The 24,147-nt window shown below is 37.1% G+C and overlaps 1 protein-coding gene across 4 annotated transcripts in view; it reads left to right on the forward strand.

The window, feature by feature from the left end:
- Positions 1–24,147, forward strand: part of DLGAP1 (DLG associated protein 1) — a 760,977-nt gene that overhangs the window by 104,028 nt on the left and 632,802 nt on the right. For all 4 annotated transcript variants that reach the window (XM_070452694.1, XM_070452696.1, XM_070452695.1 and 1 more), the window contains exon 2: positions 4,450–4,591. The gene's annotated coding sequence lies outside the window, so the exon portion shown is untranslated. The remainder of the gene's footprint in view (positions 1–4,449; positions 4,592–24,147) is intronic.

Below are 24,147 nucleotides of genomic sequence, written 5' to 3' on the forward strand. Positions count from 1 at the left end.
TTCTGCCAAATATCGGCATAAATCAGCCACGAGGATACATATGTTCCCTCCCTGTTGAATCTCCCTCCCACCTTCCACCCCATCGCACTCCTCTAGGTTGTCACAAAGCCCAGATTGAGCTCCCTGTCTTCTATAGCAACTTCCCATTAACTATTATTCATACAGTAATGTATGTATGTGAATCCTGTTCTCTTAATTAGTTCCACACTCTCCTGCCCCTGCTGTGTGTAAGTCCATTCTCTGTGTCTGAGTCTCTATTGCTGCCCTCCAAGTAGGTTCATCAGTACCATTTGTCTAGATTCTGTATGTATGCATATGATATTTATTTTTCTCTATCTTACTTCACTCTCTGTAACAGGCTCTACGTTCATCCACCTCCCTAGAACTGACTCAAGTTTATTCCTTTTAATAGCTGAGTAACACTCCATTGTGTATATGTACCACAACTTCTTTATCCATTCATCTGTCAGTGGAAATAAGTTGCTTCCATGTCCTAGCTATTGTAAATAGTGCTTCAGTGAACATTGGGGTACATGTGTCTTTTTCGGTTATCATTTTCTCAGGGTGTATGTTCCATAGTGAGATTGTTGGGTCATATGGTAATTTTATTCCTGTTTTTTTTTTTCTAAAGAAGTCTTCATACTGTTCTCCACCAGTTCAGTCCAGTCGCTCAGTCATGTCCAACTCTTTGCGACCCCATGGACTGTAGCATGCCAGGCTTCCCTGTCCTTCACCAGCTCCCAAAGCTTGCTCAAACTCAAGTCCATCAAGTCAGTGATGCCATTCGACCATCTCATCCTCTGTCGTCCCCTTATCTTCCTGCCTTCAGCCTTTCCTAGCATCAGGCTCTTTTCTAATGAGTCAGTTCTTCACATCAGGTGGTCAAAGTATTGGAGTTTCAGCTTCAACATCAGTCCTTCCAATGAGTATTCAGGACTGATTTCCTGTAGGATTGACTGGGTGAATCTCCTTGCAGTCCAAGGGACTCTCAAGAGTCTTCTCCAACACCACAGTTCAAACGCATCAATTCTTTGGCGCTCAGCTTTCTTTATAGTCCCAACTGTCACATTGTTACATGACTACTGGAAAAACCATAGCTTTGACTAGATGGACCTTCTCTATAGTGGCTATATCAGTTTATATCCCCACCAACAGTGCAAGAGGGTTCCCTTTTCTCCACATCCTTTCCAGCTGTTCTGTTTTATAAGTTACTAATGGTAAAGCCATTTCTAACACCCTTTTATTTACTGTAGAGATGTGGTATTGCTCAATTTCATTGTCCTTCATTGTCTTATGAAGAGTTTAAAAACACAACTTTTGGCATAGTTGGGTTTTTTCATTATATATCTTACTTCTACTCAATTGTTTTCATATTCATTTTTACTCATTTCTTTCACCTATTATATTTGAATTTAGTTTGCTATTCATTTCCCAAGTACTTTTGAAATGTTTTTAAACTTTCATTTTGAAGTAAGTTGAGTTACAAAATGTTTGCAAAAGTAGGACAGAGAGATCATATAAACTCATCACCCAGCTTCACTACATGTTGACATCTTATGTAACTGTTGTACAATTAAAAAATCATGAAATTAATATTAGCTATAAAAATTGGTACTGTTTATAAGCCTTCTTTAAATTTTTCCAGTTGTGTCACAAATGTCTTTTTCCTATTTCAGGATCAAATCTAGGATGACATATTGTATTTAGCTGTCATGTCTCTCTATTCTTTGACTTGAGGAGCTTCTCTAGACTTTGTCTATCTTTGTGACCTTGACATTTCTGAATAGTGGTGCCCAGTTAATTTGAGGAATGTTCAATTTGGATTTGTCTGATGTTTCTTCATGATGAAATCTAGATTACTCATTTTTGGCAAGAATACCCCAGAAGAGATGGTGTGACCTCAGTGAGTCATATAAGGAGGTAAACGATGTTGACATGCCTTATTCCTAGTGGTAATAAGTTTGATCACTTAACTGAGGCGAAGTTTATCAGTTTTCTGCACTGTAAATTTACATTTTTCCCCCTTTGTAGTTTGTTAGTATCTTGTGGAGAGACAGTTTGAAATATACAGGTATCCTGTTTTCTCATATATCTTTGCCCACTAATTTTAGCCTCCATCACTGACTCATGGCTCTGTAACAGTTATTATGGTGGTGGTTGTGAGAGGTTGATTTTTCTATTGGCATCATTCCTTCTGTATTTATTAGTTTGAATTCTACTCTCAGAGTGAGCTATCTCATTCTTACTTATTTGTTCAATCACTTACGTGGAGTATGAACTCAAGGATATTTGCTATTCCTTAAGATAAAGTTCATTATTATTATCTGGCCATCAGGAGCACCTTCAGGCCGGCTCTTGCTTCCTTTTGACCTGCCGCCTGCTTCCTTTTGACCTGCCACCACAGTTTGAGCACCATGCTGACTTTCTGGCCCCATAGGATCTTGAGGACTAATCTTGTCCCATTCCCTTGTCATGCTCATCTCTGATGCGTTCCTGAGATCAGCCTTCCTCCCAGGATTTTGGGTTCCGTTTATTGAAGAAGGATACTTGGAAACCAAGTTCTGGGTTCTTGGTGTGTTCAATGAATTTTCACAACTGCTTCTAGGATTTCTCTCCCCTGACAGAAATAGGAGATAGTTGTATATATATAAATGCACATGTGTACATACACTTGTCTATATCTGTTTTATATATATTTGTGTGTATACACACGCATACACATAATGATGAGTTCATACTGATTCATCTGATTCTAGTCCATCATCACAGAGTTCATTCTAGACAATTTCTGTTTCTAGTAGCTCTTGTTTTTAACACCAAGAAACTTTGTGTTCATTATCATCAATGTAGTTATTAACTCAGTCTGGAAATGTACATAAAGTAGTTTCACAATTGCAATTTTATACCTCTGTGAAAATCCAAATCTTTAACTAGAGTGCAGTATGCGTACAGTTCTTTTTGTCTTCAGCTTTAATGTATACAATCAGAACACTGTTTCTGAAGTTTACTTAGGTTAGTTTTGTTGTTTCCTATCTTTTTCATTATGGTTATGTTACTTATTTATAATGCAGTGTCTATGGAAGGTGTTAATTTATGAATATTGTCATCTTCTGTTGCCTTACCAAATTCTTTTATTGTTTGAGGTACTCTTTATATTGATTCTTTAGTATTTTCCAGGTATCACATCAACTAGTAGAAATAGTATTACAGCTTATTATTCTTGATTTATTTCATCTGATTGCATTTGCTGATACTAATAATAAAGTGAAAAATAATAGAGCTATTGGACCTCCTCCAGAAAATATAAAATGTAAATACAAAATATTTACAAACTATTAAAACTTTGATTTATGTTCTATAAAGAAAATAAGATTTATAAGTATTGTTATATCTAGAAAAAAAGGAAACCATAGAAAAATAGTCTAGAAGAAAATGTACCATATTATTAGCAATGACTATGATGATGTAGTTAAATATTTTTATAAATATTTGTGTTAACTATCTTTTATTCTCTGCAGATCTGTAATGAAGATACTAATTTTATAATGAAAACATAATTTTTATCAATTTGACTTTAGTACACAGTCATCATTTTTCTATAAATATGACTGTAAGCAATTTGAAAAAGTTGCCTTTTATTTTTTCATGATGGTAAATTCCACCCTGAATCAGATCCTCCATGACAGAGAGGGAGAGAAATTTCTTTGAATGTTGTTTAAATGTGTTTGTTTCATGTGCTGAAACTTACTAATTTGTTTCTGAATCAGTCTATCTCTATAACTTAGTAAATTTGAGATGCATTTATAAAAATAGCATTTTATATTAAATAGTTGAATTTGCCATGTTGTTTGCTTTTCTGTGGAGAGCATCAAGCAAGCCCCTCCAATATGAAAGTGTTCAGATGCAACAAGAATGTTGAAGAGCATCACATCTGGTTTAAGTGCCAGTGCTATTACTTTGTTGTCTAACTTCAGCATATTGCTAATTCCCCAAATCTTAGTCTCCTTATTTATAAAATAAAAGGCATAACATCTATTCAGAGGATGAAACGATGTCATTTCTATAAAGCACCAACTGAGTGCTTTATATTATGTGCTCAGTAAATAGACGATAGTCTTCCTAACTTTTAACCAAGAACAGGAAAAAAAAGAGAGGAGGAATAAAATGACTGCTCTTCATGGGTCACTGTTAAAAGCATTTTATTTATATTAATTTCATTATTCTTTTTGTAGCCCTCTATGGAGGGCACACATAACTTCTTGAAAAGATAGCATGGGTGGCTGGTCTGTGACATGAAGTTTATTCCTCTGACCCGGAGACCATGCTCTTGATGTCTAGATGAGCCTGCCTCTGAGCTGTGCGTGTAAAGAGGACAGTAAGACTGCTATTCATGTGTGGTTAAGTAATATTGGAAACTCGGTTAACAGATTTGCATTTCTTGTGTTGCAGGTGAATGGTGCTCTTGAGCACCTTCTGTACCACTCACACCTGTTCCGGGGACACTTTCTCCAAAGGATCCGCAAGCATCCAGTTCAATTCCAGATTCATGGGGTTGCTGCAGACCAGATACTGCTTGTCACACTAAGACAAGGTAAGAGTTTAAATATTTACTTCCTCTTGAGGATGATTTTCGATGTCATGACCTCTTCTGAAATATTTCTGCCTTGATATCAGTCAGAAAGTTACAATAACTAAATAGACCCATGGCGGAGGGAAAAAATAGGCTACTATAAAAAGACTTTGGTATAATTGATTGCTATATTTATTAGGTAAGCGTGTGCTGATATGTTTGAAGATATTTTTTATTACTTAATGTAAAGTATAATGTGTTAACATTATTGCAAGGGGAATTTCATGACAAGCATTCTTCTTTTAAAATATAACTGCAGTTTGATTTTATGAAACCTGTAATTGCTACAAACTATGCTGTTTCTCCTGCTATAAAAACAGTGATGAAATTGGAGAGGCTATCTCTTGGAAATTGGTTGTGATGAAAATATACCTAATATGATTATCTTTATGCAGATCCTGCCCTGACTGTGAGCTTTCCTTACCCGTACTTCTAGTGCATGTAACTTTACTGATGCATACCTTTTTCTGAAAGGTTAAAACTTTCTGTTCCCAATGTACTAAATTGCCGGTCAGTCCATTTGGGGTTAATCATTGAAACAGAATTGAGGCTGGGAAAAGGTAGTAAAATCAAATTGAGTGGCAGTGTTGGAATAGTTACTGCTGGGATTGTTTGGGGAGATGAAGAGAAGAGCAAGATTGCTCTGTATCACTTAGAAAAATGAACCAGTGGCCAGTACCTGGGCAGAAAAGAAGGGATGGAATAGGTGTTTTGGTCATGACGTGAAGTTATCTTGGGTGGATGGATGTTGAGAAATAAAGGTTATTGAAACGTTTTCCTTCTCAAGTATATGACTTATTCTGCATCTTAGGTATCTGAGATTCAAGGTGAGTCAGTACTTCTGAAAATGAAATAGACATTTTCATGGACTAGACCTCATGGAATGCATATTCATGTAGTGTGTAACAGTTTTTCAAGTATTTCATATACAGTGTAGGGGAAGGGGTGTCATAAAGATAGCCTAGTGAGCATAGCCTGGGAGATGAAACTTAGGAAGCCTGAAAGTGTGAAAATGCCCCTGGTCACAGCATGGTGGCTGATTACCTGGGCCGTAGGGGAACAGACCAATTTTTCTGGCTTGCATCCTGATACTGCCACCTTTTGGCAACAACTCCCGAGGTAGTGCTGCTACTGCTTTAGATGTTCCCTGGAGCTCAGATGCAATGCAGGAGACTTGGGTCGATCGATCCCTGGATCAGGAAGATGCCCTGGAGAAGGAAATGGCAATCCACTCCAGTATTCTTGCTTGGAGAATCCCATGGATGGAGGAGCCTGGAAGGCTATACTTCGTGGGGTTGCAAAGAGTCGGATACAGCTGAGCGACTAACACTGCTGCTGATCTTATTATCATTTTCTCTGTGAGGACTTCAAGTTTCTCATCTGTAAACCTGCCTAGTGTGTTGATTTTTCCTTAATTTCACCTGGCCAGCCCAGTTGGAAAGACATTACTGTATTTTTCAAGAGGAGATGGTTGGCTGTCAAATATGGCGTGTATCATATTTCTCAAGATCATTGGTATTTTAAGTTTTATGATATCAAATATACTACTTTCTAGTATCTAATACAGGGTAAATTGTCTAAGTTTTCTAAATAGTCTTATCTTTGAAATGGGAACAGAATATCTATGACACTTTTAATAAATATGTAAGTTACAGTGCATGACACAGAAGTACTCAATACATGTGGTTACCATAGCTGTTACTACCCTTACTGTGCCTCTTCTTAATCACATACTTGTTTACTCCTGATGTGATTGTGATGTCAGTCTTTAATTTGTGGAACTTTAAGCAGAATATTCTGCAGTTTTTAATAAAATACTGATATATGCAAAGTCTTATACCACTTTTTCACTTTTGAAAACATGATTCGCCATCATTTTGTTCCATCGAATTATAGTATATTTCACTTGAACACCAATCTTATTTTCATGATGCTGTTATTTTCATGGTGATACTTAATACCAGAGTTTGCCTCTTTTACCCATCCAGTCTTTCTGACTGCACTCTGTTTTATCTCTATGCTTCTGAATGTTTAGAACTTGATTCCATAATCCAGCCTTACCTGACTCAGGTTTTGTTTGCCATAATGCAGTACTGGGTTTGAAATAACCAGTGAATTTTAGAAAAGTGAAAAAAGTGGCTTCTTTCATACTACGATCTGATATTGACCACGCAAAGGTGTGCTCCAGGGTTCGTGATAATGTTCACTATGAACTGTTGTAAACAGTAAAATCAATTAAAAATTTTTTTTCCCTCCATTTTATTTTCTTTTTCTGGTTTTATTTCCAAAATGTTTTTAAGTAAACTGTGTGAGCAAATAGGAATAAGACTGTATCAAATGTTTCAACAACATACATCTAAAGATATATGGCATATGTAGGATTAACCAATAAAGTAAATTTTCAGTAGAGCTAATTTACCTTTTTATGTAATCTGGGCCTAAACCAGATTTTTGACGAGAACAATGTAATGAAATTATTTCACTGAAGCTTTGACAAGTAAGTATATCATGAGATCTTTCAAAGTTGGCAACAAGGTAACATTAGGTCATCTGAATACCTTTTATAACTTTGTTCGCCACTTCAAGTATCTGTATAGAAAAAAGGACTTAAATTATATATAAAAGTTGGAAACTTTTTACTAAAAAGACAGCAAAATTTTAAAACCACTTTCTCTTTAGTAGTATAAAATATTTCCTTCCTAATGTTTAAAATTGAAGAACTTTATGAGTGTTTATCCAAACATTTAGTGTATTTTCTACATATCTTTCAGTATAATTTTTATAGTTCAAAAATAAGAAATTAGAAAAAATCTCATTGCCTGCCATTAAATTCCAAACATTATCACATGCAGGGTATTTGTTTTAGGTGATCTCATTGTTACTGAATAGAAACACTCAGTGTTTCTAGAAAGACTCCATTGCAAAATTAGGTGATCAGAGGAGATTGTCAGTTTTGGAGTGTGTTTCATCCCCAAGTGTTTAGTCTTGCCTTTCATTTTATCATGTTTTCTCCTTCACTGTTTTATCAGAGACTTTTTGAGGGTAAAATATCCTGTGAAGTAAGGTCAACAGTAATTTCTCTTGTGTTTGATGTCTCACAGAAATAAACAGTGTCAAGCATGTCACTACCACTTTCTTAACATTTCTGGACAATCCATCCTATTTTAGTTTCTGAGAACTCTTTTGATTGTTTTCTAGGAAAGGAGGAATGGAAATTGGGACTTTTTTGTAGAATGGGAAAGGTTTGTAAGGAGAAACTTGAGGTGTCTGACTGCATGCTTCTAGTCTATCCCAGGACAGTTCCTGAGAAGAAAAATCCTGTTACTTCTCCAGTGTTCTGAAGGAAACGAAATATTTGGTATTGGTATTGTGTGTGTGTGCTCAGTCGCTTCAGTAGTGTCCTACTCTTTGCGACCCTGAGGACTGTAACCGACCAGGTTCCTCTGTCCATGGGATTCTCCAGGCAAAAATACTGGAGAGGGTTGCCATTTTCTTTTCCAGGGAAACTTCCTGACCCAGGGATCGAACCTGTGTCTCCTGCACTGCAGGTGGATTCTTTAGCCATTGAGCCACCTGGGAAGCCCCTTGATATTGGTGGTTAACAAAAATTTAAGGCCAACTTTATATGCTGTGACCTCTCATTAAGTCATTACCTAATCACATTTATATTGTTTATTACAGTGTTTACTGATCACCCAGATGTTGTGTTTCATTAATTTGAATTGTATTGGGAAGTCTGCAGAGACAGCACTTCATACTTAAGACTTATTTTTTGAAGTGTATAATGTATTATTCGACTTAGTCCAAGTTCTTATTTATTTTTATTTCTACTTTATACTGAAAGTGAAAGTCGCTCAGTCCTGTCTGACTCTTTGCAACCCCATGGACTATACAGTTCATGGAATTCTCCAGGCCAGATAACTGGAGTGGGTAGCTATCCCTTCTCCAGAGGATCTTCCCAACCCAGGAATTAAACCGGGGTCTTCTGCATAACAGGCAGATTCTTTACCAGCTGAGCTACCAGGGAAGTCCTCATAGTTTAGTTGGTAAAGAATCCACCAGCAATGTAGGAGACCCTGGGTTGATTCCTGGGTCAGGAAGATCCCCTGGAGAAAAGAGGCTACCCACTCCAGTATATTCTTGGGCTTCCCTTGAGGCTCAGCTGGTAAAGAATCCGCCTGCAATGTGGGAGACATGGGTTTGACCTCTGGGTTGGGAAGATCCCCTGGAGAAGGGAAAGGCTACCAAGTCCAGTATTCTGGCCCGGAGAATTCCAAGGACTGTATAGTCCATGGGGTTGCAAAGAGTTGGACACAACTGAGCAACTGCGCGACTTTCACTACTTTATAAGAAAGCTGATACAGTTTTCCCTTTATCTACATCTTTCTTATTTTACTTTTATATTCTTATTCTGAAAGTATATAGATAATAGCAGTAACTCATAATTCTTGGTATGAATTGTCAGGAAAGAGCATAGAATTTCATACAGGCCTGGAATTAAATAAATTATATTTATGAAACATTTATATTCACCTTAGTTCTTAAATAGTATCAAAACTCCAATTGTTTTAACAATATAGAACTTTTTCTAGCAGAGTCATTTCATCTGTAGTCTCTAATTCAGGTTCACTTTTATAATATAATTTTAAGAAGATTGTGATCTGGTCAATTTTGCTTTTATATTCTTTCTAAAAGTTGATTTTATCTAGGAACAGCAAATGTTTCTTCGCATATTTACTCAAAGATCTATTCAGGTGTATTGAAAATCTGACCATATAATTAAGAAGTCAGGGTGATTGTCAAGCAGAGAATAAAGTGGGTCCACAAATATCTTCCAGCTTTTATGTTTGCCCTGAAACTAAGTCTGTGTGAAGGAAGGACTGAACTCTGAACATGAAATCAGAAGACTAGGTTGCTAACTCTGATTTTTGGCCACTCAGTTTCTTGGCCTCTTGAGATTTAGTTTATTTTTCCTCGACAAACACACTTTACTGGATTATTGTTAGAATTAAATGAGTTAATATTTGTGAAAGTGTGTTTGAACTTTAAGGCTCTTTGAAAATGGTGCATGTGCATATTGCAGTTACCAGCGGTGTAACATGGGAGCTTTTATTAGAGGAGTTTAGAGAGTCTAAAATTCTGTTAAATCTTTCAATTTAAAGAATTACAAAGATAAGCATTTTCAGTGGGTTTAATATCACACTTCCTCTTACATGTCTCCTTTCATCTAGCACGTGATGATTTCTGATTTTTGTGGATAGAACATGTATGTTCAGAGTAAATGGTAAATACTGACATCTAATGCTTTTTGTTAAATATTAAACCCTTGGTAGATTATTCAGAAGACTTGAGTTCCCTGTCACTGGTGTCAGAGAAATTTTAAGCAAGGAATAGTAAAGACTGTATAAATTTAGCAGTTCTGATGAGGTCAATTAAAATTATTTATGTTCCATAATATAAATTGGAAACTGGAGTGAAATGTAGGTCCTTTTATATCATATTGATATGTGATCATATTATATGTGATCAGGAAAGATAAGTAATTTATAAGAGGCATAAGTTTGCCTTGATGAACTCTGTTTCTATACACCAAGCAGATAGTTTTTCTGGTGTAGATAAAAACTTGGTCCTGACTTACTGAGTTAGATGACATGGAAATTCATGAGGTGGTATCAAAACCCAGTTTTGTCTGAGTCCATAGTCAAGGCTCATTAGCACCTTGCATACCTTCTTCATGTATATTATAAAGGAGATCATGATCTGCAGTGTGTTAGAAGACTCTTCTGTCTCCATCAGTTGGACACACAGTCTCAGCATGATGTAAATTGTAAAGTGCTTATAGTAAGTTGTTTTGAAGGAAATTTTTAATGCATGAACAAGAAAGATATTTTTAAAGCTCTGCTACTAATTTTAGACCTTTTACATCTAACAAATGACCCTTTTAATGTCTTGATTGGTACCTTGGTGACCTGTAGAATGATTCATGTATGACTACATAGGAGAAATAGTTTATTTGCATAATCTTATTTTAAAGAATAAGCAACTCCATGCTCTAAGTTCACTTAACATTTAATTTATTCAATGCATGTCCTACTTATTGTCTTGTCCTACAAAAGACTGCACACTTGACAGTGATCCTTTCGTCGTGAGCTCCTAGAGGGAATGGTCTGTGATCTGTTCATCTTGGTGTCCTTGCTTCCAGCTAGAGTTCCTGGCAAATTGTAGGCACTCAATAAATATTTAGGAAATGAAATCTGGATAAAAATAATCAAGTACAGGCCCAGGGTCATATAACAAGTCGGTGTTGTAACGATTGTGAAAGTCTTATTTTTTATTTCTCATCTACTGACACATTTTGTGACTCATTTATTAGATGTGTACTGTGTACCCAGTGCTTCCCTAGATACCAAGGATACATTAATAAGCAAAATTGATGAAAAGCCCAACCTTAATGGGCCTTGCATTCTAGCTAATAAAAGTACACCTGGTCAAACTTTTAAATCTTTTATGAAATTAAAATGTAATTTTTCAAGAAGTTATTTATGACTTTAGTTTCAAAAGCAATTGCCGTAACAGTGGAAAATAAATGTAAAGTTTCACAAAATACTTAGTGGTCCATGAGTTAAGACTGAGTTTTTAAGTGGTGTTAAACATAGTGATAAGATTAGATCACTGCTCAGCATTCATTATATTAAGTTCAGCAGAGTATATTTTATTTCATAGTTTTCAACTCTGTTTTTAAATATAGTGCTCTTTCAGATTCCACTAATAATTTAAAAAAATACATACAAAAGGAAGGAAATACTGAGATAGTGGATGGGGAGAAAGACTGGTGGCAAAGGATATTGAAAGGAATATTGTGAAATTCAGCATCTAAATAGATATTCATTTTAGCCATGAAAGGGTATGTTAAAAAACTAAAATTGCTTACATAAAAGAGTAGCAGATGGAGGCAAGTATTCCATTACTATCAGTGATGTTAATGAGATTACCAGTTAAGTATTGATTTAATTTTTGATTTGGACTGGCTGATAACTCTCCTTATTTCTTTCTTAATTGGCATTGGCAATCAGCTCCTAACATAAAGCCCTCAAATGTTAGTATAAAAATCAATCTAAAATAGAGTGGATGATAGTTTTTGAATTAGCCGTTGAGCCAACACCTTATATGAGCAAAGAGGAGATTAGATGTCAGAGGACCGTTTTGTTATAAGGAACAGAATTCCTTTCTAGCTAGCTTAGATAAGGGGGATTTACTGGGGTGACACAGGAGGAGCGTTTACTGTAGGTTTGCTCTAGGGGTTCAGCCTGGTGGACAGGCAGCCCTGCTTTGGGCTGATGGTCTTGGTGGAGTACATAGCCTCTCCTCTTTCGTACTTTGTTTAAATCTACCTCATTGTCATCTTTCTACCCTCAGAACTGCTCCTTCCATATTTACATGTGGCCAGTGCACTGGTCTCCAAAATGTATTTCAGACAGACTTTCCAGAATGACTGTCCAGAACTGACTCCAACTCTGTGGACCTCCTCTGTGGAGAAGGCAGTGGCACCCCACTCCAGTGCTCTTGCCTGGAAAATCCCATGGACGGAGGAGCCTGGTGGGCTGCAGTCCATGGGGTCGCTAAGAGTCAGACACGACTGAGCGACTTCACTTTCACTTTCCACTTTCATGTATTGGAGAAGGAAATGGCAACCCACTCCAGTGTTCTTGCCTGGAGAATCCCAGGGACGGAGGAGCCTGGTGGGCTGCCGTCTATGGGGTCGCACAGAGTTGGACATGACTGACTCGACTTAGCAGCAGCAGCAGCTGTGGGCCTGATTCTACTTCTTGTATGAGTGCGATTGATTCACCTTGATTATTATTCATTTAAACCCCGTAAGCAGTAGTTAGGAAAGTGGGGTTACATGGCACATATATAAGCTCCCTCTATACCACTGGGCAACACAGAGGCCCAAGAATGGAATGTGGGGACAGGTTGGCTACTGTATAGTAATAGATGAATCATAGTGTCTTAATATTTATAGGCAGATTGGCATTTATGGTTGATTTTTTGTGCTTCTTAGATGATAAATAGAAAGCATATATTTTGATACATCAATTTGTCCCCTAAATAGCAGAAACCAACCAATAGTCTTATATTTCTACATTATAAAAATGTCACAAGTGATTCATGGCATATATTTAATATGCATACTTTAAATACTTGAATGTGATAAATTGCTGGTATAATTTTTAATTTAAGAGTTGAATGACATTCATGCTTCCTCTAACACCATAGCATTTCAATTCTGTGACATGGCTGATTGCCTTCTTTGGATACATCTTGCACCAAAAATCTGGGATATTTGGTTCTTGATGACTTCAAACAGGATATGGGTCATTTTATGGGCTTCCCAAGGGTGCTAGTGGAAAAGAACCCGCCTGCCAATGCAGGAAACGGGAGTTTGATCCCTGGGACAGGAAGATTCCCTGGAGGAGGGCATGGCAACCCACTCCAGTATTCTTGCCTGGAGAATCCCTTGGACAGAGAAGCTCTGTGGGCTACAGTCCATAGGGTCACAAAGAGCTGGACTCAGCTGAAACAATTTAGCATGCACACATGCGCACACTCTTCTTAACATTCTCAAGCTTAGCTTGTATGCTTTGATGTCCAGACTTGGACACATTACTTAGAAAATGGACCTTATTTCCTGCTGAGTGTCTCCTTACCTTTTTTTTTTTTTTTTTAAACCACAACTATGTCAAACTCCAGCACGTTTCCTTTCAGTCCCAATCATCTGAATTTTCAACTACCATATAAACCTTAGAATCCAAGTGCAACTAAAACAAGCTTAAATTGCTGTTTAATGAGGTTTGATGAGGCTTCTTGAACTATTGAATTATGTATTCAGTTTTTATTACTTTTACTATGCAGAGCTCTTAAGTTCATTGCTGAGGCCCTAGTAGTGATTCTTGTTCTTTTTCCCCTCTGTGGATAGTGTTGTGGGAGAGAGTGAGGGGAGGGATAAGCAACAAGTTTCCTATTTACAGCATTTGCTATTTAGTTCGATATTCTTGCTTGTTCTTGGACATAACTTTAAAGGCATCCACATAAAGATGACTGCTTCAACTCTAGAAATTCACCCTTATTAGGATCATTGTTGATTGCCCAGCCAACTGTTTTTTGATTTTGAGGTGTTAACTTTTATCTGCATTATCATATCTTCTTGTGGCTGTTTGGTCTGCATTTCATAAAATGATTCTTAAATGAATTTACTTTTAATCATATTAAAGTCTTGATACATCTATTGCATTAAATGATATATAGATTTGCACACACTATTAATACTTGTTCAAAGTCAAATGTAGACACTCTTGAACTTTAGAAATTCCTCATAGCTTTCTTCATTAATTTTTTTTTTTGCCCCAAAGATTTGGAGTACCACTAGGATATATTGCTAATGTCATATTTTCTATAATTTAAAGTCAAAACTCAAAGGAATATATTGCTTTTATTTAAAAGCATTCCTAAGATAAAATCCAAACTAAGACAGAAGTGGATCTCAAAGTGAGATATGGTATTATTAATGGTTGACGTTGTAATTTTCAAGCCTCTTCTCTGTCTCCCTTAAGGAGACCGGAAACTTCTGTTCTCCTCTGTACCTACTATTTCTCCAGAATTGAGCCCTCTGTTAAATGAGGTTTGAATTTCACCTGTTTGATTTGATGCTGTGAAGACACATCTCTAAACTCAGGCTGGGACCTTTTTGTTTGTTTATTTTCTCTTGTTCTACAAACTCTTTTGCAAATGGAGGTCAAGAAGCTTCCAATCATCATTAGATCTGGAGAACTTAATTTGCTACATACACTGGTAGTGAGATACTTCTGGACAATCAAATCAGGCCAGGAAATCATTGTGAATTCTCAGGTTTCATGTTGGCCAATCAAGAAGTTGACTTACCTCATTTCTTTTGGTCATCTTATATACAAATGGCATTAAACATAGAAAATGTCAATTGATATGTAAATTGTAAAAGACTGTGAAATGAGCTGAAGTGGGGAACTTTCATCCATTTATTCATTCATTTTAAGTATTCAGTTGAAAATACGTGTGGAGAGCCTTTCATACATGAGTGGCCCAGATGTGGGGATTCAAAGGAAGAGCTTCTTGTTGCTCTTGTTTTAATCTAAGGATGGGGTCAGTTACAAAATGTCCATAATTTTTTCCCTCCTGGGGGTTGAGGGTGAAGTTATAAATGTTCCCATCCAAAAGTAGTTTGTTTTGGCCAATGGGACATAAGCAAAAATGATGCAAATAGAGGCTTGAAAGGTGCTTGCTTGGTGAAGCTCTCCCTTTTGATGATTCTGACCCTAGTATCCGTGAGAAGCAGCACTGGGCAGCTTGTTAGATGATGAGAAGCACGTGGCTCATCACTAGCCAATTGCCAAACCTGTGAGTGAGGACATGGTGACCCGGCAGGCTCAGTTGACCCCCCAGCTGATCTGAAATGTGTGACCTGAAATCAGTTGAACCTGACCCAGAACATTTATTTGAACTAAATGTGGGTGTGTTGTATTCACCCATTGAATTTGGAGGTGGTTTATTAAACAGCAAGGGTTAACTAACATAGTATGTGAGAGCAGTACTCCTTTAGAACAGTTCCATTGGAAGGCAGGTGAGACATACACTATCATCAAGCTTAGATTCCCAGAGTTTGCAGACAGAGAATTTTAGAAAGATGGCAAGTTGGGGAAGAAGAGTTTAGTTTTAAGGTTAACTGTAAAATCTGAGCAGAATTTGGGTATATATGAGAGCAGAAAGGACATGATAGATGACTTGACATAACTGGGAGGCAAGAAGGAAACATAGGACTTAAATGTAAAATCTTAACTTTTTAGTTAATTTGGTGGAACATATCCAGATGATCTCACACCTCCGTGAAAGTTCTAGCTTACTTCCAGCCCAGGCCATTTGAGGTGATAGCCCCAGAAATAAACCTGAAATATTCTAATGTTTCTGTCCCTTATATTCCCTCTGTTATGATTCTAGTTTTAAGTTCAGATCAAGAGTTTAATTGGGTTGTGAAATTTGGATGAGGCCTAAAAAAATGTGTGTTTGGAAAAGCAAGTGCTTGTGCTAATCTCTCCAGTCACGTAAAGAAGTTTTACTTCACTCGGTTTACAAGTTAGGAATGAGAAGTTAGTTAAGAAGCATTCTGTTTACTCTTTTCTTAGCTCTTCTGTCTTACTGTGCACAAAATACCATTCTTCTGAATTTGAAATGATTAACCCATACTTTTGCTTTTCAATATATGACAAGATTGTGCCAAATTGAGAGTTGTTGTAACTAATTGCTAATCAGGGTCTAATCAAAATTGTCATAATATATCTTGTTAACAGTACATGTATATGAGCTGAAATTCAATTAATACGCTTTTTATCTCTACTGAATTCACAATATGCTGTTTAACTCTACTTCTTCAGATCATGGTCAAAGAACCTCCTCAAAGAGGCCTTATTTACAAAACTATTTCAGTTTTATTAGGGGTTTCATTGAGCTGTGCTCACTTTCTTTATGGGACTTCTTTCAGAGTTTGTTTGCCAGTTCGCTGAATGAAATCTGTTGTCTTCATTGAATTGTAAGCTTTTTGAGAGCAGTGACCAAATATCTTTATATTTACTGTTTTGTTCTCAGCATGAAGCTCAGTGTCTGGCATCTACTAGGAACTAACAAATGTTTGGAGAAAAAAAGAGCTCTTCTGCTTCTATGGGGCCTTAATTTAAATGCTAACAGTGGAAAGGTGAGGTGAATTTATTCTGGTCAGAGGCACAGCTGAGGTCCTAAGTGGAAAGAGTTTAATACACTCAAGCAGCAGCAAGTCCAGGCAAAACCAAGGCTAGGTGATCCACAGGGGAAGATGGGTTCAGGGAGGGAGTGAGGACCACATGCATGTGGGGCTTTCCAGGTCATGGTGAGAGCTTGGCGTTTAAGTGCAGTGGGGGAGAGACTGCAGGATTTAAAACAGGGTGATGATGTCATGTGTACGGAGGTCACTCTTGCTCCTGTGCAGAGTGGGAGGGCTTAGGAGGTGGGTCAGAATCTTTAATATAGTGAGGGTTTTGGCCTCTTCTTGGTTCATGCTTAGAGTATGGAGAAAAGTAGATGAATTTGTGATGTTTTCTGAAGAATCATTGGGATGTGCTTGACAGATAAAGAGGAATTGGGATATTTCCCATGTTTCTGTCCTTAGTGATTGAGTGTCTGATGTTTCATTCACTGATGCTAGAAAACCTATGTGCGTGGTGCCAATACATTGGAGTAGGGGTGGAGAAACCACAATTCTGTGAGTGAAAAGATGGAAATCAGTGTACCACCCAGGCATTAATGGAAAGAAAGCTAAGATGGCTTTATTACTGTCAACAAGGAGATTTTAAAACAAGAAATACTACCCAGAGAAAAACAAGAATATTTCACAATGATAAAGAGGTCAATTCATCAATAGTCCTAAATGTGTCTGTATCTGAGAACAGAGCCTCCCATCACAAGAAGGTGAGTTTGATGGAAAGGAGAAATAGAGAAGTCCACAATCATAGTTGGATATTTCAATACTCTATTCCCTGTAACTGATGAAATAAGTGGAGGAGGTAGGTAAGGTGTAGAAGACTTGATCAACATTGCTGTCATACATGATCTGCTTGAATATTTCACATAGCAGCAGGGAACATTCTCCCAGGGAACATTCCCTGGGAGAGATCATATGCTGGGCAATAAAACAAATCTCAACAAACTAAAGAGAATTGAAGTCATGTTATGGATGGTCTCTGAGCACAAAAGAATTAAACTGGATCTTTGTAAGAGTATCTTAAAATTTGGTAAATGCTTGGAGACCAAACAACACATAAATAATCCATATTTCAAAGACAAAATCACAGGGGAAATGAGAAAATATTTTGAACTGACTGAGAATGAAATAATTTCAGATCAAAATGGGTAAGATGCAGCTAAGTAATAATTAGAGGGAAATTTTTTGTATTAAATGCTTATGTTAGAACAGAAGTATCAAATTAATGGGCTAAGCTACTGCTAATGAGACTATAGCAATATGAGAAAATTAAACCCAAAGTGAGCAGAAGGAAGGAAATAATAAGCATAAATCAATAACTCAGTGAAATAGAAACAGAAAAATAAAAAGGCAGGATTTTAAAAAATACTAATGAAATTGGGAAATCTTTAGCCAGACTGATCAGAGAAGAAAGGATAAACAAGTTACTATTAGGAAAGACAGATAACATGGAACAACTGGGTTACATTGCAAGGATGAGAGATTTATTTAACCTTCAGAAGTCAGTGTAATTCATCATTAACCCTGTAAAAATTATAACTCACACAATTATTTCAGTAAATGCAAAACAAAAATTAACAAAATCCATAGCAAGAACCTGGAGCAAATAGATGGGATACTCTTCAGCTTTATAAAGGATGCCATATTTAACAGTTATTTTTCATTGTTAAATCAGAAACAAGGCACTTTGTGCCTGGCTACCTCCTCATTTTATTACATAATACCCAGAATCAAGAAATGTCATAAGTGGTAAAACAGCATGTTCTTGCAATAGTTTCTACGTTGCCATTATTGTTTTCCTTTTTTAAAAAATTTTTATTTATTGATTGGAGGATAATTGCTTTACAGTGTTGTGTTGATTTTTGCCGTTTATCAGCATGAAGCAGCCACAGGTATACACATGTCGCTTCCCTCCTGAACCTCTCTCCCACTCCCACCCCGTCCCACCTCTTACAGTTGTCAGCCCGGGGCTGAGCTCCCTGCATGGGACAGCAGCTTCCCTTTAGCTATCTGTTTTACATATGGTAATTTATCCCACCCTGTCCTTCCCTTGATGTGTCCATAACTCTGTTCTCTATGTCTGAGTCTATTCCTGCCCTGAAAATAGCCTCATCAGTACCATTTTTCTAGATTCCATATATATGTGTTAATATATGATATTTGTTTTTCTCTTTCTGACTTGCTTCACTCTCTATAGGTTCATCCACCTCCTTACATGTATTTTTTTTTTATGGCTGAGTAACATTCCATTGCATATATGTACCACAACTTCTTTATCCATTCAGCTGTTAATGGACATCTAGGTTACTTCCGTATCCTGGCTAATGTAAATAGTGCTTCAGTGAACATTGGGGTACATGTGTTTTTTTTTTTTTTTTGGATTGTGGTTTTCTCAGGGTATAAGCACAGTAGTGGGATTGCTGGGTCATATTGTAGTTTTATTCCTAGTTTTTAAAATAAATCAGCATACTATTCTCCATAGTGGCTATATCAACTTACATTCCCACCAGCAGTGCAAAAGGATTCTTTTTTCCCCATGTCCTCTCCAGCACATTATTATTTTCAATCATCAAACTGAATTGGTTTAGTATTTTCCCCAGGTGATGTTCTGTTGATCTGCTCTGGCTTTTCTCTAGGTGTTCAATAGCTGTCTTCAGTGTCTATGTGGATAGACACTGATGAGGGATCATCAGTGATCTTAGAGGCAGATTTTAAAGACAGCATGGTCGGTGGGGTAGAGGCTACGTGGGTGTGGAGTTGGGTAGAGATAGATAAACTCTCAAGTACCATGCACAGTAGCTTGGCTATTTTCCACCATGACTAAAGGGTCAGTGACAAATCGTCCCCACCCCCAGGCTTGGAATTACTGAGTATTTTGCTATAGTGGCCTCTCCTTGGTGCTCCCCATGACGATGAAGCCCAGTAACTGGTAAAATGTTTAGGATTATTCATCATAATACTTATATTTACATTGTATTTGTATGGCCAACACAGATTGATCCTGTGTGCTGTATTTCTGGGCTTCTCTGGTAGCTCAGTGGTAAAGAATCCAAACCTGTGAAGACACAGGTTTGATCCCTGGGTCGGGGAGATTCCCTGGAGAAGGAAATGGCAACCAACTCCAGCTCCACTATTCATGCCTGGGAAATCCCATGGACCAAGGAGCCTGGCAGCTATAGTCCATGGGTTTGCAAGAGAGTTGGACACAACTTAGCAACTGAGCATGCTCATACACTGTATTTCTACCAACTCATTTTATCTTAATATTAATCTCATGTGTTTATAAACTTAGAGTGAATATAACTACTGACAACACTGAAGTATCTAGGTTTTTCATGTTGAAAATTATTTTCTGTATTTGACTGTAGAGTCCTTAAATTAAGATGAGAAAAAGTAGTGATACTCCTTTGTAAAGCTTTTTATTTTATGACCAATGACAAAATAACTTTTTTTCCAATTGTATATAGGGCTATTTATTCAAAACTACCTACATTTCCATCCTGAAACACTGAGAGTGAAAGTGTTAAAAGATTATTTTAGTGTTAGCGTCCAGAAAAGCTTCATTAAATGTCATAATGGATAACAGATATGGGGATGGCAAGTTTGGTAATTTTTCACTTCTTTTAAACAACATTTGAGAATCATGAGTTAGTCCTTTTCAATATTATGGGTTTGTATGTTTGCTGTGTGTGTGTGTGTGTAAAATTGTAACTGTGGTTTCCACCTCAAATTTATTTCAAGCCTGAAAAGGGCAACTTTAATCCATTATAAATGAGAGCAAGAATGAATTAAAATCATAGTTTTTGATTTTGCTTCCAGAAGAGAGAATAGGGGCCTGCGGCCTGTTGAGTGTACAGTCCCTCATTTGACAGCTTTCCTGTTGGTTTTGTATTTTTGCCTCCTACTCAAGTTTTGCTACTGCTTTGGCTAAGAAGAGAGTCAGAATGTACTGTGGGGGTGTGATCAAGAGAACAAGAGAATTACAACTCTTCAGACTGTGACAGAATATACCATTTCTTGAGCTAAAATTAAAAAATATATTTAATTCAAACAAACCTTTAAAATGTTCATTCAGTTTAGCTCTTAAGCTTGAATGCATCTAGAGAGAAAAACAGAGTTCATCAATCAGGTATCTTCTATATTTGGTGTTGTTATGATCACTTCCGCCAGCCCACCAGCTAAGATGACGCAAACAGCTGTAAAATCGTGGGAGGAACAAACAGTAGAAATATGAGCAATTATGCAGTATCTCTCTTTCTTTTAACTACTGCCTTTCAATAGCACGCTGTGTTTAGCAGGGGAAAGTGACCCTAGGGACCTTCTACTTTGTTTCCAGAATATCTTTGAAAGTGATTCTTCTGGAATGTAATTAAAACTTGATAATGAAATTTTAACCAAGAAGTATTAATGGCAAAGGTTGAAGGTGGAGGAGAGAAGAGACCAGTGTTGGGTCAAGTTCCCTTGGAGGGCTGAGTCCTGAGAAGGGTGGATGGAGGTGGCCACAGAACTGAAGATGGCAAGGATGGAAGTCAGGGAGTGAGAGTTCCTCTAAGTGCTGCGAAGTTCTGTGTCTGAAGTTCAGCTGGTACTTTCAACTCAGAAAATTTCAATGGCTACTGTCTGTAGTATATAGATCACATGGAGGATTAAGGACACAAATGGCCAATCAGCCTTCTCTTATTCCTCATTCTCACATTTATCCTGTCCCTTGAGATGCTGCATCCTTCATGTAAGCAGAAGATTTCAACCTTTTCAAGAATATCTTTCCCTACCTTGTGTTCCTATTGTACCCAGTTGAAATGTTTCTGCCTTTCATAATAGTCTATAACTCCCTGTAAGAGGTAAAGTTAATTTCTGTTCTGGAACCTTCCTTCTGGTTTGTTAATTCATGTATGATAGAGTTTGTCTCATTTACTAGGTTTATCTATTTTGGGCCCCACACTGGATTATGTACTGCATTTTCTCTTTGTCTTGTCTTCATTCTTAGCATTTATAATATAGTATGATTCAGTCAGTTCAGTCGCTCAGTCATGTCTGACTCTTTGCGACCCCATGAATCGCAGCACGCCAGGCCTCCCTGTGCATCACCAACTCCCGGAGTTTACTCAAACTCATGTCCATCGAGTTGGTGATGCCATCCAGCCATCTCATCCTCTGTCATCCCCTTCTCCTCCTGCCCCCAATCCCTTCCAGCATCAGGGTCTTTTCCAATGAGTCAACTCTTTGCATGAGGTGGCCAAAGTATTGGAGTTTCAGATTCAACATCAGTCCCTCCAATGAACACCCAGGACTGATCTCCTGCAGGATGGACTGGTTGGATCTCCTTGCAGTCCAAGGGACTCTCAAGAGTCTTCTCCAACACCACAGTTCAAAAGCATAAATTCTTCGGCACTCAGCTTTCTTCACAGTCCAACTCTCACATCCATACATGACCACTGGAAAAACCATAGCCTTGACTAGATGGACCTTTGTTGGCAAAGTAATGTTTCTGCTTTTTAATATGCTGTCTAGGTTGGTCATAACTTTCCTTCCAAGGAGTAAGCATCTTTTAATTTCATGGCTGCAGTCACCATCCGCAGTGATTTTGGAGCCCAAAAAAGTAAAGTGTGCCACTGTTTCCCCATCTATTTGCCATGAAGTGATGGGACCGGATGCCATGATCTTAGTTTTCTGAATGTTGAGCTTTAAGCCAACTTTTTCACTCTCCTCTTTCACTTTCATCAAGAGGCTCTTTAGTTCCTCTTCACTTTCTGCCACAAGGGTGGTGTCATCTGCATATCTGAGGTTATTGATATTTCTCCCAGCAATCTTGATTCCAGCTTGTGCTTCTTCCAGCCAGCCCATCGTTTCTCATGATGTACTCTGCATATAAGTTAAATAACCTGGGTGACAATATAGCATGATTAGATAACCACTAAATGTTTAATATTGAATATATAGAAGAAAATCATTTAAGATATGGTTGTCATGTTTAGAAAATCTCAAAAAGGAATTAAGGCTATGGAAGATAGTCTTACTATTCTTTGCTGTTCTTAAGATGGTACATTTATAACTTTTAAAATTTATATGACAGAGGCAAGTATTGGTAAGACAAGCAGAGCTTGTTTTCTTGTGGAGAAAACAAAACTCAGATATGTCTTGATGAAAAATTTTATATTAATCAGAAGTCCAGTGAAATATTTTAAATATTAATAACAAACCTAAGACATTTCAGGACTTGAATATGAAAGATTATCTTTAGGATAATGTTCTTATTTTTAGGCAGGTAAATACAGTTTTTAAAAACATTGAAGAATGGCGCCTGAAGTCACCATATAAGTTCTTAATGAACTTGCAAATTGAAAATGACATTTTTGAAAAATAAAGAGAAGAAACCTTGCTTTTCCCAGATTTTTTTTTTTTTTTTTTTTTTTTTTGCCTCAAGATGGAACTCTCCAGTACTTTCTCCAGAAAGACCTTTCTGAATTTATTCTCACAGTACTTTCCCCTGCCCTGTTCTCTACTTGGAAAGCAATTCCACATCGGGTTACTAAAAAGTTGCACTGAAAATTGGCTTAGTGTATTGTTTTGTTAGAGTTTGCCTGCACGTGAATTGGGCTTTGATTTTTAACATCATGTTAAAACGTTCAGATTTCCCACCATTTTTCAGGCCTTGCAGTTTTATGGTCCAACAGCTCACATCTTAAATAATTCTTAGAGAAGGAAATGGCAACCCACTCCAGTATTCTTGCCTGGAAAATCCCATGCACGGAGGAGCCTGGCTGGCTGCAGTCCGTGGGGTACATAAAAGGAGTCAAATACCACTGAGCAAAGAGTCAGACACGACTGAGAGACTTCACTTCACTTCATTCTTTATATAGATTTATAAATTTTGTTGTGTTAAGCAGTTGCAATGCACTACATTTTCCTTCCATTTATGAAGGTTGAAACCATAGGTGAAACGTTCTGGTTTTAATAATGTCTGAAAAAGAAAGAATCCTGGAAAGTGTGTGAACTATTTGTCATATCTGGATGCTATGCTGTGTTTCTTTATTTTTGGCTAGATCTTTCCTTTTTAATATCACTTCTTGGGAGTAGAATAATATCCCTATTAAAAAGAAAGTTTTAAATTTTGATGTATTTTAGTCACTTTTTTGTACATTCCCAGTTGCAACAGCTGCTAAAGTTTGTGTTAAATCATTTGGGGTATCAAATTCTAATTATTCTTCAGCTCTCTGTCTTTCTCTTCCATCCCAATCTGTATTTGAGATTCTGGAGGGATACAAAGATACTTAAATAGAAACAAAACCATGGATGAATAGTGAGTATGCAGCCCACTCGGGAGGTTGTTAACTTTCAGACTTTTTAATATCTGTGAATTCAGTAAGAATTATTCACAAAATAGTGACTCCAGTGCTCCAGAAAACTTTTCTTTACAATCCTTTACTCTTAATTTCAGAAGCAGAATATATAAAAAGAAATACACTCCTTTATTGTTAGAATATAGAGAAAACTACATTGAATAAATTTTCAAAGATAACTCCATTCCTTGATACCTGAAAAATTATACTACTAATTGAAAACAATTACTGTGTATCATGTTTATACATCATGTTGTGGTAGGTCATGGTCTGGCAAATGTTATTAGAGCAGATCAAACATAATAAATTGAGTCATGTGAGTGGACCATATAATTCAGAAAAGACAGTAACAGATT

The sequence above is a fragment of the Odocoileus virginianus genome, chromosome 22, assembly GCF_023699985.2.
Source record: "Odocoileus virginianus isolate 20LAN1187 ecotype Illinois chromosome 22, Ovbor_1.2, whole genome shotgun sequence".
Lineage (NCBI taxonomy): Eukaryota > Metazoa > Chordata > Mammalia > Artiodactyla > Cervidae > Odocoileus > Odocoileus virginianus.